Here is a 17,623-nt window from a genome sequence, read left to right as displayed (position 1 = left end):
TGTTCATTTTGCTTGTTTGTCGGATTTGGGGATGGACTCTTTGGCTTTGCTTTTCTTCTCCTCATTGGATTTTTCATGTTCAAAGTTGCAGAAGCCAGATTACAAGCTCATTTTGGTTCAACTTCAGCAACTGTGCATTGCATTGCCATGTAATGTGATGCAATGCTATCTTTCTAGCTCTCCCTTTTTACTTCCTTTTGGATAAACAGACATATTAGGCAAGCATTTTGGAGCTTTCACCTAAATAACTACAGGTGGTGAGATAAGCTGCACAATATAATTGACCTTTCAGTATATTGTTGCACACACACCATCTATTTAGCAAATGCCCTTGTTATCAACAGCAGCCTTTTAAACTCACCTGAGCTAACAGGTATGTGCGCTGGTTACTCTGCTGCGCTTAAAATTTCTTTTTTGGTTTGCTACAATGCCTTTTCTGAAACGTTGTCTCCTTCTGCTGGAACACTGACTTCTTTCATTTAATGCCTGCAGACTATAAAAGAGAACCCAACCCAAAAAGTTTGGTTGATTAGTCTGTGGCATTCTGTTAAACTGTTGCTTATGGCGGTCTCTGTGAGCTTCTCAGCGACATTCAGCCAGCCAGGTATCCTGCCTGCAGTAGATGGAATGTGGCAATGGAACGCTGGCTGCGCGTGTCATAATAGGCTCTGAGCCTTTATATACCTGTGCACAGCAGCAGCCACCTTCAGTGTGCTGCTGGACAGCCAGCAGCAGCAGCAGCAGGAGAGGTATGTAATCAGGAGCCCTCCTGCTAAGGGTAGACAGCTGCTCGTTCCACCCCACCCCCCGCCTTAATTGGTTCTCCTCCCTTCCAACGGTGTTGAGGCGGGTGGGAACAGCAGGGGGTGAAGGTGCTGTGTTTAAAGAGGTGGAGTTATGCAGATCTAAAACGCGTGGATTGCAGCAGCAGCAAGCCGAAAAGTGCAGGCATGTAAGGGATCTAGAGGTTGACAACATGTCTTCTTAACGGGAGTCCAGGAGCTCATCTCCACAAATGGACTTTTCAGGATCCTTGGGTGGCTCCGTAGTTTGAAACCAATTCTGGTTATCGCTTCTCGGCCTTTTGGCTAAGATCAAGTGTAGTATCTGTTCTTATCAGTTTAATATCTGATACGTCCCCTATCTGGGGACCATATATTAAATGGATTTTTAGAACAGGGAGATGGAAAAAGAGCTTGCTCTGTCCACTCCACGCATTGACCTGGTATTGCAGTATCTCCAGGACCGGTGCACCCCTTCTTTAATGCAGTTTCTAAAATCAGAAAGAATTGAATTCAATGTTTTTTGTTCATTTTGCTTGTTTGTCGGATTTGGGGATGGACTCTTTGGCTTTGCTTTTCTTCTCCTCATTGGATTTTTCATGTTCAAAGTTGCAGAAGCCAGATTACAAGCTCATTTTGGTTCAACTTCAGCAACTGTGCATTGCATTGCCATGTAATGTGATGCAATGCTATCTTTCTAGCTCTCCCTTTTTACTTCCTTTTGGATAAACAGACATATTAGGCAAGCATTTTGGAGCTTTCACCTAAATAACTACAGGTGGTGAGATAAGCTGCACAATATAATTGACCTTTCAGTATATTGTTGCACACACACCATCTATTTAGCAAATGCCCTTGTTATCAACAGCAGCCTTTTAAACTCACCTGAGCTAACAGGTATGTGCGCTGGTTACTCTGCTGCGCTTAAAATTTCTTTTTTGGTTTGCTACAATGCCTTTTCTGAAACGTTGTCTCCTTCTGCTGGAACACTGACTTCTTTCATTTAATGCCTGCAGACTATAAAAGAGAACCCAACCCAAAAAGTTTGGTTGATTAGTCTGTGGCATTCTGTTAAACTGTTGCTTATGGCGGTCTCTGTGAGCTTCTCAGCGACATTCAGCCAGCCAGGTATCCTGCCTGCAGTAGATGGAATGTGGCAATGGAACGCTGGCTGCGCGTGTCATAATAGGCTCTGAGCCTTTATATACCTGTGCACAGCAGCAGCCACCTTCAGTCTGCTGCTGGACAGCCAGCAGCAGCAGCAGCAGGAGAGGTATGTAATCAGGAGCCCTCCTGCTAAGGGTAGACAGCTGCTCGTTCCACCCCACCCCCCGCCTTAATTGGTTCTCCTCCCTTCCAACTGTGTTGAGGCGGGTGGGAACAGCAGGGGGTGAAGGTGCTGTGTTTAAAGAGGTGGAGTTATGCAGATCTAAAACGCGTGGATTGCAGCAGCAGCAAGCCGAAAAGTGCAGGCATGTAAGGGATCTAGAGGTTGACAACATGTCTTCTTAACGGGAGTCCAGGAGCTCATCTCCACAAATGGACTTTTCAGGATCCTTGGGTGGCTCCGTAGTTTGAAACCAATTCTGGTTATCGCTTCTCGGCCTTTTGGCTAAGATCAAGTGTAGTATCTGTTCTTATCAGTTTAATATCTGATACGTCCCCTATCTGGGGACCATATATTAAATGGATTTTTAGAACAGGGAGATGGAAAAAGAGCTTGCTCTGTCCACTCCACGCATTGACCTGGTATTGCAGTATCTCCAGGACCGGTGCACCCCTTCTTTAATGCAGTTTCTAAAATCAGAAAGAATTGAATTCAATGTTTTTTGTTCATTTTGCTTGTTTGTCGGATTTGGGGATGGACTCTTTGGCTTTGCTTTTCTTCTCCTCATTGGATTTTTCATGTTCAAAGTTGCAGAAGCCAGATTACAAGCTCATTTTGGTTCAACTTCAGCAACTGTGCATTGCATTGCCATGTAATGTGATGCAATGCTATCTTTCTAGCTCTCCCTTTTTACTTCCTTTTGGATAAACAGACATATTAGGCAAGCATTTTGGAGCTTTCACCTAAATAACTACAGGTGGTGAGATAAGCTGCACAATATAATTGACCTTTCAGTATATTGTTGCACACACACCATCTATTTAGCAAATGCCCTTGTTATCAACAGCAGCCTTTTAAACTCACCTGAGCTAACAGGTATGTGCGCTGGTTACTCTGCTGCGCTTAAAATTTCTTTTTTGGTTTGCTACAATGCCTTTTCTGAAACGTTGTCTCCTTCTGCTGGAACACTGACTTCTTTCATTTAATGCCTGCAGACTATAAAAGAGAACCCAACCCAAAAAGTTTGGTTGATTAGTCTGTGGCATTCTGTTAAACTGTTGCTTATGGCGGTCTCTGTGAGCTTCTCAGCGACATTCAGCCAGCCAGGTATCCTGCCTGCAGTAGATGGAATGTGGCAATGGAACGCTGGCTGCGCGTGTCATAATAGGCTCTGAGCCTTTATATACCTGTGCACAGCAGCAGCCACCTTCAGTCTGCTGCTGGACAGCCAGCAGCAGCAGCAGCAGGAGAGGTATGTAATCAGGAGCCCTCCTGCTAAGGGTAGACAGCTGCTCGTTCCACCCCACCCCCCGCCTTAATTGGTTCTCCTCCCTTCCAACGGTGTTGAGGCGGGTGGGAACAGCAGGGGGTGAAGGTGCTGTGTTTAAAGAGGTGGAGTTATGCAGATCTAAAACGCGTGGATTGCAGCAGCAGCAAGCCGAAAAGTGCAGGCATGTAAGGGATCTAGAGGTTGACAACATGTCTTCTTAACGGGAGTCCAGGAGCTCATCTCCACAAATGGACTTTTCAGGATCCTTGGGTGGCTCCGTAGTTTGAAACCAATTCTGGTTATCGCTTCTCGGCCTTTTGGCTAAGATCAAGTGTAGTATCTGTTCTTATCAGTTTAATATCTGATACGTCCCCTATCTGGGGACCATATATTAAATGGATTTTTAGAACAGGGAGATGGAAAAAGAGCTTGCTCTGTCCACTCCACGCATTGACCTGGTATTGCAGTATCTCCAGGACCGGTGCACCCCTTCTTTAATGCAGTTTCTAAAATCAGAAAGAATTGAATTCAATGTTTTTTGTTCATTTTGCTTGTTTGTCGGATTTGGGGATGGACTCTTTGGCTTTGCTTTTCTTCTCCTCATTGGATTTTTCATGTTCAAAGTTGCAGAAGCCAGATTACAAGCTCATTTTGGTTCAACTTCAGCAACTGTGCATTGCATTGCCATGTAATGTGATGCAATGCTATCTTTCTAGCTCTCCCTTTTTACTTCCTTTTGGATAAACAGACATATTAGGCAAGCATTTTGGAGCTTTCACCTAAATAACTACAGGTGGTGAGATAAGCTGCACAATATAATTGACCTTTCAGTATATTGTTGCACACACACCATCTATTTAGCAAATGCCCTTGTTATCAACAGCAGCCTTTTAAACTCACCTGAGCTAACAGGTATGTGCGCTGGTTACTCTGCTGCGCTTAAAATTTCTTTTTTGGTTTGCTACAATGCCTTTTCTGAAACGTCTCCTTCTGCTGGAACACTGACTTCTTTCATTTAATGCCTGCAGACTATAAAAGAGAACCCAACCCAAAAAGTTTGGTTGATTAGTCTGTGGCATTCTGTTAAACTGTTGCTTATGGCGGTCTCTGTGAGCTTCTCAGCGACATTCAGCCAGCCAGGTATCCTGCCTGCAGTAGATGGAATGTGGCAATGGAACGCTGGCTGCGCGTGTCATAATAGGCTCTGAGCCTTTATATACCTGTGCACAGCAGCAGCCACCTTCAGTCTGCTGCTGGACAGCCAGCAGCAGCAGCAGCAGGAGAGGTATGTAATCAGGAGCCCTCCTGCTAAGGGTAGACAGCTGCTCGTTCCACCCCACCCCCCGCCTTAATTGGTTCTCCTCCCTTCCAACGGTGTTGAGGCAGGTGGGAACAGCAGGGGGTGAAGGTGCTGTGTTTAAAGAGGTGGAGTTATGCAGATCTAAAACGCGTGGATTGCAGCAGCAGCAAGCCGAAAAGTGCAGGCATGTAAGGGATCTAGAGGTTGACAACATGTCTTCTTAACGGGAGTCCAGGAGCTCATCTCCACAAATGGACTTTTCAGGATCCTTGGGTGGCTCCGTAGTTTGAAACCAATTCTGGTTATCGCTTCTCGGCCTTTTGGCTAAGATCAAGTGTAGTATCTGTTCTTATCAGTTTAATATCTGATACGTCCCCTATCTGGGGACCATATATTAAATGGATTTTTAGAACAGGGAGATGGAAAAAGAGCTTGCTCTGTCCACTCCACGCATTGACCTGGTATTGCAGTATCTCCAGGACCGGTGCACCCCTTCTTTAATGCAGTTTCTAAAATCAGAAAGAATTGAATTCAATGTTTTTTGTTCATTTTGCTTGTTTGTCGGATTTGGGGATGGACTCTTTGGCTTTGCTTTTCTTCTCCTCATTGGATTTTTCATGTTCAAAGTTGCAGAAGCCAGATTACAAGCTCATTTTGGTTCAACTTCAGCAACTGTGCATTACATTGCCATGTAATGTGATGCAATGCTATCTTTCTAGCTCTCCCTTTTTACTTCCTTTTGGATAAACAGACATATTAGGCAAGCATTTTGGAGCTTTCACCTAAATAACTACAGGTGGTGAGATAAGCTGCACAATATAATTGACCTTTCAGTATATTGTTGCACACACACCATCTATTTAGCAAATGCCCTTGTTATCAACAGCAGCCTTTTAAACTCACCTGAGCTAACAGGTATGTGCGCTGGTTACTCTGCTGCGCTTAAAATTTCTTTTTTGGTTTGCTACAATGCCTTTTCTGAAACGTTGTCTCCTTCTGCTGGAACACTGACTTCTTTCATTTAATGCCTGCAGACTATAAAAGAGAACCCAACCCAAAAAGTTTGGTTGATTAGTCTGTGGCATTCTGTTAAACTGTTGCTTATGGCGGTCTCTGTGAGCTTCTCAGCGACATTCAGCCAGCCAGGTATCCTGCCTGCAGTAGATGGAATGTGGCAATGGAACGCTGGCTGCGCGTGTCATAATAGGCTCTGAGCCTTTATATACCTGTGCACAGCAGCAGCCACCTTCAGTCTGCTGCTGGACAGCCAGCAGCAGCAGCAGGAGAGGTATGTAATCAGGAGCCCTCCTGCTAAGGGTAGACAGCTGCTCGTTCCACCCCACCCCCCGCCTTAATTGGTTCTCCTCCCTTCCAACGGTGTTGAGGCGGGTGGGAACAGCAGGGGGTGAAGGTGCTGTGTTTAAAGAGGTGGAGTTATGCAGATCTAAAACGCGTGGATTGCAGCAGCAGCAAGCCGAAAAGTGCAGGCATGTAAGGGATCTAGAGGTTGACAACATGTCTTCTTAACGGGAGTCCAGGAGCTCATCTCCACAAATGGACTTTTCAGGATCCTTGGGTGGCTCCGTAGTTTGAAACCAATTCTGGTTATCGCTTCTCGGCCTTTTGGCTAAGATCAAGTGTAGTATCTGTTCTTATCAGTTTAATATCTGATACGTCCCCTATCTGGGGACCATATATTAAATGGATTTTTAGAACAGGGAGATGGAAAAAGAGCTTGCTCTGTCCACTCCACGCATTGACCTGGTATTGCAGTATCTCCAGGACCGGTGCACCCCTTCTTTAATGCAGTTTCTAAAATCAGAAAGAATTGAATTCAATGTTTTTTGTTCATTTTGCTTGTTTGTCGGATTTGGGGATGGACTCTTTGGCTTTGCTTTTCTTCTCCTCATTGGATTTTTCATGTTCAAAGTTGCAGAAGGCAGATTACAAGCTCATTTTGGTTCAACTTCAGCAACTGTGCATTGCATTGCCATGTAATGTGATGCAATGCTATCTTTCTAGCTCTCCCTTTTTACTTCCTTTTGGATAAACAGACATATTAGGCAAGCATTTTGGAGCTTTCACCTAAATAACTACAGGTGGTGAGATAAGCTGCACAATATAATTGACCTTTCAGTATATTGTTGCACACACACCATCTATTTAGCAAATGCCCTTGTTATCAACAGCAGCCTTTTAAACTCACCTGAGCTAACAGGTATGTGCGCTGGTTACTCTGCTGCGCTTAAAATTTCTTTTTTGGTTTGCTACAATGCCTTTTCTGAAACGTTGTCTCCTTCTGCTGGAACACTGACTTCTTTCATTTAATGCCTGCAGACTATAAAAGAGAACCCAACCCAAAAAGTTTGGTTGATTAGTCTGTGGCATTCTGTTAAACTGTTGCTTATGGCGGTCTCTGTGAGCTTCTCAGCGACATTCAGCCAGCCAGGTATCCTGCCTGCAGTAGATGGAATGTGGCAATGGAACGCTGGCTGCGCGTGTCATAATAGGCTCTGAGCCTTTATATACCTGTGCACAGCAGCAGCCACCTTCAGTGTGCTGCTGGACAGCCAGCAGCAGCAGCAGCAGGAGAGGTATGTAATCAGGAGCCCTCCTGCTAAGGGTAGACAGCTGCTCGTTCCACCCCACCCCCCGCCTTAATTGGTTCTCCTCCCTTCCAACGGTGTTGAGGCGGGTGGGAACAGCAGGGGGTGAAGGTGCTCTGTTTAAAGAGGTGGAGTTATGCAGATCTAAAACGCGTGGATTGCAGCAGCAGCAAGCCGAAAAGTGCAGGAATGTAAGGGATCTAGAGGTTGACAACATGTCTTCTTAACGGGAGTCCAGGAGCTCATCTCCACAAATGGACTTTTCAGGATCCTTGGGTGGCTCCGTAGTTTGAAACCAATTCTGGTTATCGCTTCTCGGCCTTTTGGCTAAGATCAAGTGTAGTATCTGTTCTTATCAGTTTAATATCTGATACGTCCCCTATCTGGGGACCATATATTAAATGGATTTTTAGAACAGGGAGATGGAAAAAGAGCTTGCTCTGTCCACTCCACGCATTGACCTGGTACTGCAGTATCTCCAGGACCGGTGCACCCCTTCTTTAATGCAGTTTCTAAAATCAGAAAGAATTGAATTCAATGTTTTTTGTTCATTTTGCTTGTTTGTCGGATTTGGGGATGGACTCTTTGGCTTTGCTTTTCTTCTCCTCATTGGATTTTTCATGTTCAAAGTTGCAGAAGGCAGATTACAAGCTCATTTTGGTTCAACTTCAGCAACTGTGCATTGCATTGCCATGTAATGTGATGTAATGCTATCTTTCTAGCTCTCCCTTTTTACTTCCTTTTGGATAAACAGACATATTATTCAAGCATTTTGGAGCTTTCACCTAAATAACTACAGGTGGTGAGATAAGCTGCACAATATAATTGACCTTTCAGTATATTGTTGCACACACACCATCTATTTAGCAAATGCCCTTGTTATCAACAGCAGCCTTTTAAACTCACCTGAGCTAACAGGTATGTGCGCTGGTTACTCTGCTGCGCTTAAAATTTCTTTTTTGGTTTGCTACAATGCCTTTTCTGAAACGTTGTCTCCTTCTGCTGGAACACTGACTTCTTTCATTTAATGCCTGCAGACTATAAAAGAGAACCCAACCCAAAAAGTTTGGTTGATTAGTCTGTGGCATTCTGTTAAACTGTTGCTTATGGCGGTCTCTGTGAGCTTCTCAGCGACATTCAGCCAGCCAGGTATCCTGCCTGCAGTAGATGGAATGTGGCAATGGAACGCTGGCTGCGCGTGTCATAATAGGCTCTGAGCCTTTATATACCTGTGCACAGCAGCAGCCACCTTCAGTCTGCTGCTGGACAGCCAGCAGCAGCAGCAGCAGGAGAGGTATGTAATCAGGAGCCCTTCCTGCTAAGGGTAGACAGCTGCTCGTTCCACCCCACCCCCCGCCTTAATTGGTTCTCCTCCCTTCCAACGGTGTTGAGGCGGGTGGGAACAGCAGGGGGTGAAGGTGCTGTGTTTAAAGAGGTGGAGTTATGCAGATCTAAAACGCGTGGATTGCAGCAGCAGCAAGCCGAAAAGTGCAGGCATGTAAGGGATCTAGAGGTTGACAACATGTCTTCTTAACGGGAGTCCAGGAGCTCATCTCCACAAATGGACTTTTCAGGATCCTTGGGTGGCTCCGTAGTTTGAAACCAATTCTGGTTATCGCTTCTCGGCCTTTTGGCTAAGATCAAGTGTAGTATCTGTTCTTATCAGTTTAATATCTGATACGTCCCCTATCTGGGGACCATATATTAAATGGATTTTTAGAACAGGGAGATGGAAAAAGAGCTTGCTCTGTCCACTCCACGCATTGACCTGGTATTGCAGTATCTCCAGGACCGGTGCACCCCTTCTTTAATGCAGTTTCTAAAATCAGAAAGAATTGAATTCAATGTTTTTTGTTCATTTTGCTTGTTTGTCGGATTTGGGGATGGACTCTTTGGCTTTGCTTTTCTTCTCCTCATTGGATTTTTCATGTTCAAAGTTGCAGAAGCCAGATTACAAGCTCATTTTGGTTCAACTTCAGCAACTGTGCATTGCATTGCCATGTAATGTGATGCAATGCTATCTTTCTAGCTCTCCCTTTTTACTTCCTTTTGGATAAACAGACATATTAGGCAAGCATTTTGGAGCTTTCACCTAAATAACTACAGGTGGTGAGATAAGCTGCACAATATAATTGACCTTTCAGTATATTGTTGCACACACACCATCTATTTAGCAAATGCCCTTGTTATCAACAGCAGCCTTTTAAACTCACCTGAGCTAACAGGTATGTGCGCTGGTTACTCTGCTGCGCTTAAAATTTCTTTTTTGGTTTGCTACAATGCCTTTTCTGAAACGTTGTCTCCTTCTGCTGGAACACTGACTTCTTTCATTTAATGCCTGCAGACTATAAAAGAGAACCCAACCCAAAAAGTTTGGTTGATTAGTCTGTGGCATTCTGTTAAACTGTTGCTTATGGCGGTCTCTGTGAGCTTCTCAGCGACATTCAGCCAGCCAGGTATCCTGCCTGCAGTAGATGGAATGTGGCAATGGAACGCTGGCTGCGCGTGTCATAATAGGCTCTGAGCCTTTATATACCTGTGCACAGCAGCAGCCACCTTCAGTCTGCTGCTGGACAGCCAGCAGCAGCAGCAGGAGAGGTATGTAATCAGGAGCCCTCCTGCTAAGGGTAGACAGCTGCTCGTTCCACCCCACCCCCCGCCTTAATTGGTTCTCCTCCCTTCCAACGGTGTTGAGGCGGGTGGGAACAGCAGGGGGTGAAGGTGCTGTGTTTAAAGAGGTGGAGTTATGCAGATCTAAAACGCGTGGATTGCAGCAGCAGCAAGCCGAAAAGTGCAGGCATGTAAGGGATCTAGAGGTTGACAACATGTCTTCTTAACGGGAGTCCAGGAGCTCATCTCCACAAATGGACTTTTCAGGATCCTTGGGTGGCTCCGTAGTTTGAAACCAATTCTGGTTATCGCTTCTCGGCCTTTTGGCTAAGATCAAGTGTAGTATCTGTTCTTATCAGTTTAATATCTGATACGTCCCCTATCTGGGGACCATATATTAAATGGATTTTTAGAACAGGGAGATGGAAAAAGAGCTTGCTCTGTCCACTCCATGCATTGACCTGGTATTGCAGTATCTCCAGGACCGGTGCACCCCTTCTTTAATGCAGTTTCTAAAATCAGAAAGAATTGAATTCAATGTTTTTTGTTCATTTTGCTTGTTTGTCGGATTTGGGGATGGACTCTTTGGCTTTGCTTTTCTTCTCCTCATTGGATTTTTCATGTTCAAAGTTGCAGAAGGCAGATTACAAGCTCATTTTGGTTCAACTTCAGCAACTGTGCATTGCATTGCCATGTAATGTGATGCAATGCTATCTTTCTAGCTCTCCCTTTTTACTTCCTTTTGGATAAACAGACATATTAGGCAAGCATTTTGGAGCTTTCACCTAAATAACTACAGGTGGTGAGATAAGCTGCACAATATAATTGACCTTTCAGTATATTGTTGCACACACACCATCTATTTAGCAAATGCCCTTGTTATCAACAGCAGCCTTTTAAACTCACCTGAGCTAACAGGTATGTGCGCTGGTTACTCTGCTGCGCTTAAAATTTCTTTTTTGGTTTGCTACAATGCCTTTTCTGAAACGTTGTCTCCTTCTGCTGGAACACTGACTTCTTTCATTTAATGCCTGCAGACTATAAAAGAGAACCCAACCCAAAAAGTTTGGTTGATTAGTCTGTGGCATTCTGTTAAACTGTTGCTTATGGCGGTCTCTGTGAGCTTCTCAGCGACATTCAGCCAGCCAGGTATCCTGCCTGCAGTAGATGGAATGTGGCAATGGAACGCTGGCTGCGCGTGTCATAATAGGCTCTGAGCCTTTATATACCTGTGCACAGCAGCAGCCACCTTCAGTGTGCTGCTGGACAGCCAGCAGCAGCAGCAGCAGGAGAGGTATGTAATCAGGAGCCCTCCTGCTAAGGGTAGACAGCTGCTCGTTCCACCCCACCCCCCGCCTTAATTGGTTCTCCTCCCTTCCAACGGTGTTGAGGCGGGTGGGAACAGCAGGGGGTGAAGGTGCTGTGTTTAAAGAGGTGGAGTTATGCAGATCTAAAACGCGTGGATTGCAGCAGCAGCAAGCCGAAAAGTGCAGGCATGTAAGGGATCTAGAGGTTGACAACATGTCTTCTTAACGGGAGTCCAGGAGCTCATCTCCACAAATGGACTTTTCAGGATCCTTGGGTGGCTCCGTAGTTTGAAACCAATTCTGGTTATCGCTTCTCGGCCTTTTGGCTAAGATCAAGTGTAGTATCTGTTCTTATCAGTTTAATATCTGATACGTCCCCTATCTGGGGACCATATATTAAATGGATTTTTAGAACAGGGAGATGGAAAAAGAGCTTGCTCTGTCCACTCCACGCATTTACCTGGTATTGCAGTATCTCCAGGACCGGTGCACCCCTTCTTTAATGCAGTTTCTAAAATCAGAAAGAATTGAATTCAATGTTTTTTGTTCATTTTGCTTGTTTGTCGGATTTGGGGATGGACTCTTTGGCTTTGCTTTTCTTCTCCTCATTGGATTTTTCATGTTCAAAGTTGCAGAAGCCAGATTACAAGCTCATTTTGGTTCAACTTCAGCAACTGTGCATTGCATTGCCATGTAATGTGATGCAATGCTATCTTTCTAGCTCTCCCTTTTTACTTCCTTTTGGATAAACAGACATATTAGGCAAGCATTTTGGAGCTTTCACCTAAATAACTACAGGTGGTGAGATAAGCTGCACAATATAATTGACCTTTCAGTATATTGTTGCACACACACCATCTATTTAGCAAATGCCCTTGTTATCAACAGCAGCCTTTTAAACTCACCTGAGCTAACAGGTATGTGCGCTGGTTACTCTGCTGCGCTTAAAATTTCTTTTTTGGTTTGCTACAATGCCTTTTCTGAAACGTTGTCTCCTTCTGCTGGAACACTGACTTCTTTCATTTAATGCCTGCAGACTATAAAAGAGAACCCAACCCAAAAAGTTTGGTTGATTAGTCTGTGGCATTCTGTTAAACTGTTGCTTATGGCGGTCTCTGTGAGCTTCTCAGCGACATTCAGCCAGCCAGGTATCCTGCCTGCAGTAGATGGAATGTGGCAATGGAACGCTGGCTGCGCGTGTCATAATAGGCTCTGAGCCTTTATATACCTGTGCACAGCAGCAGCCACCTTCAGTCTGCTGCTGGACAGCCAGCAGCAGCAGCAGCAGGAGAGGTATGTAATCAGGAGCCCTCCTGCTAAGGGTAGACAGCTGCTCGTTCCACCCCACCCCCCGCCTTAATTGGTTCTCCTCCCTTCCAACGGTGTTGAGGCGGGTGGGAACAGCAGGGGGTGAAGGTGCTGTGTTTAAAGAGGTGGAGTTATGCAGATCTAAAACGCGTGGATTGCAGCAGCAGCAAGCCGAAAAGTGCAGGCATGTAAGGGATCTAGAGGTTGACAACATGTCTTCTTAACGGGAGTCCAGGAGCTCATCTCCACAAATGGACTTTTCAGGATCCTTGGGTGGCTCCGTAGTTTGAAACCAATTCTGGTTATCGCTTCTCGGCCTTTTGGCTAAGATCAAGTGTAGTATCTGTTCTTATCAGTTTAATATCTGATACGTCCCCTATCTGGGGACCATATATTAAATGGATTTTTAGAACAGGGAGATGGAAAAAGAGCTTGCTCTGTCCACTCCACGCATTGACCTGGTATTGCAGTATCTCCAGGACCGGTGCACCCCTTCTTTAATGCAGTTTCTAAAATCAGAAAGAATTGAATTCAATGTTTTTTGTTCATTTTGCTTGTTTGTCGGATTTGGGGATGGACTCTTTGGCTTTGCTTTTCTTCTCCTCATTGGATTTTTCATGTTCAAAGTTGCAGAAGCCAGATTACAAGCTCATTTTGGTTCAACTTCAGCAACTGTGCATTGCATTGCCATGTAATGTGATGCAATGCTATCTTTCTAGCTCTCCCTTTTTACTTCCTTTTGGATAAACAGACATATTAGGCAAGCATTTTGGAGCTTTCACCTAAATAACTACAGGTGGTGAGATAAGCTGCACAATATAATTGACCTTTCAGTATATTGTTGCACACACACCATCTATTTAGCAAATGCCCTTGTTATCAACAGCAGCCTTTTAAACTCACCTGAGCTAACAGGTATGTGCGCTGGTTACTCTGCTGCGCTTAAAATTTCTTTTTTGGTTTGCTACAATGCCTTTTCTGAAACGTTGTCTCCCTCTGCTGGAACACTGACTTCTTTCATTTAATGCCTGCAGACTATAAAAGAGAACCCAACCCAAAAAGTTTGGTTGATTAGTCTGTGGCATTCTGTTAAACTGTTGCTTATGGCGGTCTCTGTGAGCTTCTCAGCGACATTCAGCCAGCCAGGTATCCTGCCTGCAGTAGATGGAATGTGGCAATGGAACGCTGGCTGCGCGTGTCATAATAGGCTCTGAGCCTTTATATACCTGTGCACAGCAGCAGCCACCTTCAGTCTGCTGCTGGACAGCCAGCAGCAGCAGCAGCAGGAGAGGTATGTAATCAGGAGCCCTCCTGCTAAGGGTAGACAGCTGCTCGTTCCACCCCACCCCTCGCCTTAATTGGTTCTCCTCCCTTCCAACGGTGTTGAGGCGGGTGGGAACAGCAGGGGGTGAAGGTGCTGTGTTTAAAGAGGTGGAGTTATGCAGATCTAAAACGCGTGGATTGCAGCAGCAGCAAGCCGAAAAGTGCAGGCATGTAAGGGATCTAGAGGTTGACAACATGTCTTCTTAACGGGAGTCCAGGAGCTCATCTCCACAAATGGACTTTTCAGGATCCTTGGGTGGCTCCGTAGTTTGAAACCAATTCTGGTTATCGCTTCTCGGCCTTTTGGCTAAGATCAAGTGTAGTATCTGTTCTTATCAGTTTAATATCTGATACGTCCCCTATCTGGGGACCATATATTAAATGGATTTTTAGAACAGGGAGATGGAAAAAGAGCTTGCTCTGTCCACTCCACGCATTGACCTGGTATTGCAGTATCTCCAGGACCGGTGCACCCCTTCTTTAATGCAGTTTCAAAAATCAGAAAGAATTGAATTCAATGTTTTTTGTTCATTTTGCTTGTTTGTCGGATTTGGGGATGGACTCTTTGGCTTTGCTTTTCTTCTCCTCATTGGATTTTTCATGTTCAAAGTTGCAGAAGCCAGATTACAAGCTCATTTTGGTTCAACTTCAGCAACTGTGCATTGCATTGCCATGTAATGTGATGCAATGCTATCTTTCTAGCTCTCCCTTTTTACTTCCTTTTGGATAAACAGACATATTAGGCAAGCATTTTGGAGCTTTCACCTAAATAACTACAGGTGGTGAGATAAGCTGCACAATATAATTGACCTTTCAGTATATTGTTGCACACACACCATCTATTTAGCAAATGCCCTTGTTATCAACAGCAGCCTTTTAAACTCACCTGAGCTAACAGGTATGTGCGCTGGTTACTCTGCTGCGCTTAAAATTTCTTTTTTGGTTTGCTACAATGCCTTTTCTGAAACGTTGTCTCCTTCTGCTGGAACACTGACTTCTTTCATTTAATGCCTGCAGACTATAAAAGAGAACCCAACCCAAAAAGTTTGGTTGATTAGTCTGTGGCATTCTGTTAAACTGTTGCTTATGGCGGTCTCTGTGAGCTTCTCAGCGACATTCAGCCAGCCAGGTATCCTGCCTGCAGTAGATGGAATGTGGCAATGGAACGCTGGCTGCGCGTGTCATAATAGGCTCTGAGCCTTTATATACCTGTGCACAGCAGCAGCCACCTTCAGTCTGCTGCTGGACAGCCAGCAGCAGCAGCAGCAGGAGAGGTATGTAATCAGGAGCCCTCCTGCTAAGGGTAGACAGCTGCTCGTTCCACCCCACCCCCCGCCTTAATTGGTTCTCCTCCCTTCCAACGGTGTTGAGGCGGGTGGGAACAGCAGGGGGTGAAGGTGCTGTGTTTAAAGAGGTGGAGTTATGCAGATCTAAAACGCATGGATTGCAGCAGCAGCAAGCCGAAAAGTGCAGGCATGTAAGGGATCTAGAGGTTGACAACATGTCTTCTTAACGGGAGTCCAGGAGCTCATCTCCACAAATGGACTTTTCAGGATCCTTGGGTGGCTCCGTAGTTTGAAACTAATTCTGGTTATCGCTTCTCGGCCTTTTGGCTGCGATCGTATGACTGTACCTTGATTGGTGCGAGTCTCCTGGAGGAATCCGGACCCTTTTGTGGAGGATTTTCTGCTTTTTCCTGTGGTATTCCATACCGACAGAATCCAAGATGTCTTTTGTGAAGAACACCATCCGTTTGTCCGTGGATCCATCTGACCAGAACAAGAACAACGTGGTTTTCATTGTCCAAGACATCGTTGAAGGCAAAGCTGGAGCAAGACGTTCTGAGATCTTCAGTGTCAACGAATTTTCACGTCAAGGTAATTATGACGTTACCTTTATGGACCAGGATGTTTGCCTTAATGTCTTTGAATGGCTCCGTGGTCACTCTAGTGACCCCTGCTTGGAAGGAGTTAGATGGGAACCTTTGTTTGGTCTGCAAGAAAAGGAGGTGACTGTGACTGTCTATAACCCTTTTACAGACCCTGAGCTGCTGGAGTGCTTCCTCTCTCGCTACTGTGAATATGTGCGGAAGGGAGTGAAGCAAGTCAATTGTCTAGGAATCTTTAACTGTCAGTATAAATTCCGTGTGAAATTGAAAAGGGATCCTGACAGTGTGGGGGGCTTTAGACACCCTCCATCAAATTTTTCCGTTGCAGGCCATAGAGGTTTCCTCTTTTACCCAGGCCAGCCCATGTTTTGCCGTAGATGCTTTTCTTTCGGACATACCATGGTAACATGCCTTAAAGGGCAGTGTTGCCGAAATTGCAGAAAGGAGGGGCATATGGCCAACCAGTGTCCAGAGGCCAAGTCCTGTGATGTCTGTGGGAGTAGTGATCACATGTATAAGGACTGTCCTATGAGTGCACCTAGACGTTCTGATAAAGAACAGAAGGAGGAGGAGCTGGAGAGGAGGCAGATGGCAAGCGCACTGAAAGTGCTGGAAAGATTGGAGAGGGAGGAGAGAGAGGGAAGGAGGCGGGAAACTGGTAGAGCCTCTCCCTCTACGGCGCCAGAGGAGGTGTCCCTGAGACCATGTTCTTCTTCTGCTGAAGAAATGAGGAAGAAGCGGAGGGAAGAAAAGGAGTTCTGGAGGGAAGTGGCAAAGGTGGAGAAAAAGGCAGTGTCTGCGAGAATATCTAGGAAAGTGGTGGAAGCAGAGCTGCCTGAGATGATGACTTTTGGAGAGGCAATGGACGCAACAGGATGTGAAGTGCAAATCTCGGAACCCGACAGTCCTGAACACCCTTCGGGTCCTGAAAACATTGAAGATTTTTCTTCGGAGGATGATAGGGGTGCAAAGAAGAGTCGTAGGGAGGATGGTGGGGGCAGTGATGATGCAGTTTTTAGTGAGCCTCAGAGGAAGATCAGAACTGCCAGAATGAGGAGTGTGGCTGGTGAAGCCAGCGGGTCGGAAACCAGCTGTTCTGTTCTGATGGCGGAGGAGGATAGTGGTGGTGCTGGATAGTGTCACCATATAATATTGTAAATGTTTTTTCTTTTTGTCCTCTTGTGAGCTTTGGTTTAGGCCAAAGGCTATTTCTTTGTGTAATTGGTGAAGGAGTAGAAGTATTATGGGATTTACCATAGTGTCCCAAAACGTAAGAGTGTTTAAAAGTAAAGTAAGAAGAGCTGCTATTTTTGAGTTTTTAGCTATGCAAAATGCATCTATTTTTTGTTTACAAGAATGTGGGGTAGTGGATGGTGTGAAAGGGGATGAATGGTCTTATGGAGCGTCTGTGTGGTCGGGGAGTGCATGTAATAAGAATGATGGTGTGGGTATTTTGGTTAAAGGAAGGGAGGTTGTTTTGAGTGATTATTTGGTTATTGAGGTGGGGAGATGTATCCTTGCTAATTTTGTATACAAGAATGTAAAGTTTTGTGTTATTAATGTTTATGCGCCAGTTGAAAAAAATGAGCGCAAAAATTTATTTGAAAAAATTAAGCTTTTTGTTCCAGGAAGAATACCTGTGGTAATTGTGGGTGATATGAACTGTGATGTGGGGAGAGTGAATGTGGATGTGTCTGGGAAAGCATTATTGGAGTTAGTGAATGATTTTGGGTTGTGTGATATGCAGCGCGTGTGTAACATGAATCCTTTGTTGAACACTTTCTTTTCTGAGAGTGGTAGGGTACAATCCAGATTGGATTATTGTTTTATTTCTAAAAATATGGTTTCTGTTAATTATAGGCAGGAAAACGTTCTTTTTTCAGATCATGTGTGTATGTTGTG

At 45.0% G+C, this 17,623-nt stretch overlaps 11 non-coding genes across 11 annotated transcripts; all 11 read left to right on the top strand.

Annotated features, from left to right (window-relative positions):
- The first annotated feature begins 1,068 nt into the window (after positions 1–1,068).
- On the top strand, positions 1,069–1,259 carry LOC141209470 (U2 spliceosomal RNA). Its single transcript, XR_012279664.1, has one exon. It is a non-coding gene; the product is annotated as a U2 spliceosomal RNA (small nuclear RNA).
- A 1,115-nt stretch (positions 1,260–2,374) lies between these two features.
- On the top strand, positions 2,375–2,565 carry LOC141209469 (U2 spliceosomal RNA). The gene has a single exon (XR_012279663.1). It is a non-coding gene; the product is annotated as a U2 spliceosomal RNA (small nuclear RNA).
- Positions 2,566–3,680: 1,115 nt separating this feature from the next.
- Positions 3,681–3,871, top strand: LOC141209467 (U2 spliceosomal RNA). Its single transcript, XR_012279661.1, has one exon. It is a non-coding gene; the product is annotated as a U2 spliceosomal RNA (small nuclear RNA).
- A 1,112-nt stretch (positions 3,872–4,983) lies between these two features.
- LOC141209466 (U2 spliceosomal RNA) lies at positions 4,984–5,174 on the top strand. The gene has a single exon (XR_012279660.1). It is a non-coding gene; the product is annotated as a U2 spliceosomal RNA (small nuclear RNA).
- A 1,112-nt stretch (positions 5,175–6,286) lies between these two features.
- On the top strand, positions 6,287–6,477 carry LOC141209465 (U2 spliceosomal RNA). Its single transcript, XR_012279659.1, has one exon. It is a non-coding gene; the product is annotated as a U2 spliceosomal RNA (small nuclear RNA).
- A 1,115-nt stretch (positions 6,478–7,592) lies between these two features.
- Positions 7,593–7,783, top strand: LOC141209978 (U2 spliceosomal RNA). The gene has a single exon (XR_012280162.1). It is a non-coding gene; the product is annotated as a U2 spliceosomal RNA (small nuclear RNA).
- Positions 7,784–8,899: 1,116 nt separating this feature from the next.
- Positions 8,900–9,090, top strand: LOC141209464 (U2 spliceosomal RNA). Its single transcript, XR_012279658.1, has one exon. It is a non-coding gene; the product is annotated as a U2 spliceosomal RNA (small nuclear RNA).
- A 1,112-nt stretch (positions 9,091–10,202) lies between these two features.
- LOC141209877 (U2 spliceosomal RNA) lies at positions 10,203–10,393 on the top strand. The gene has a single exon (XR_012280065.1). It is a non-coding gene; the product is annotated as a U2 spliceosomal RNA (small nuclear RNA).
- Positions 10,394–11,508: 1,115 nt separating this feature from the next.
- On the top strand, positions 11,509–11,699 carry LOC141210161 (U2 spliceosomal RNA). The gene has a single exon (XR_012280338.1). It is a non-coding gene; the product is annotated as a U2 spliceosomal RNA (small nuclear RNA).
- A 1,115-nt stretch (positions 11,700–12,814) lies between these two features.
- Positions 12,815–13,005, top strand: LOC141209463 (U2 spliceosomal RNA). The gene has a single exon (XR_012279657.1). It is a non-coding gene; the product is annotated as a U2 spliceosomal RNA (small nuclear RNA).
- Positions 13,006–14,120: 1,115 nt separating this feature from the next.
- LOC141209462 (U2 spliceosomal RNA) lies at positions 14,121–14,311 on the top strand. Its single transcript, XR_012279656.1, has one exon. It is a non-coding gene; the product is annotated as a U2 spliceosomal RNA (small nuclear RNA).
- Positions 14,312–17,623: the final 3,312 nt, after the last annotated feature.

The sequence above is a fragment of the Phyllobates terribilis genome, unplaced genomic scaffold (assembly GCF_046119375.1).
Source record: "Phyllobates terribilis strain yellow unplaced genomic scaffold, ASM4611937v1 Scaffold_169__1_contigs__length_4117513, whole genome shotgun sequence".
Classification (NCBI taxonomy): Eukaryota; Metazoa; Chordata; class Amphibia; order Anura; family Dendrobatidae; genus Phyllobates; species Phyllobates terribilis.
The sequence above is the reverse complement of the archived record's forward strand: the minus strand, read 5'-3'. Positions and strand labels throughout refer to the sequence as shown.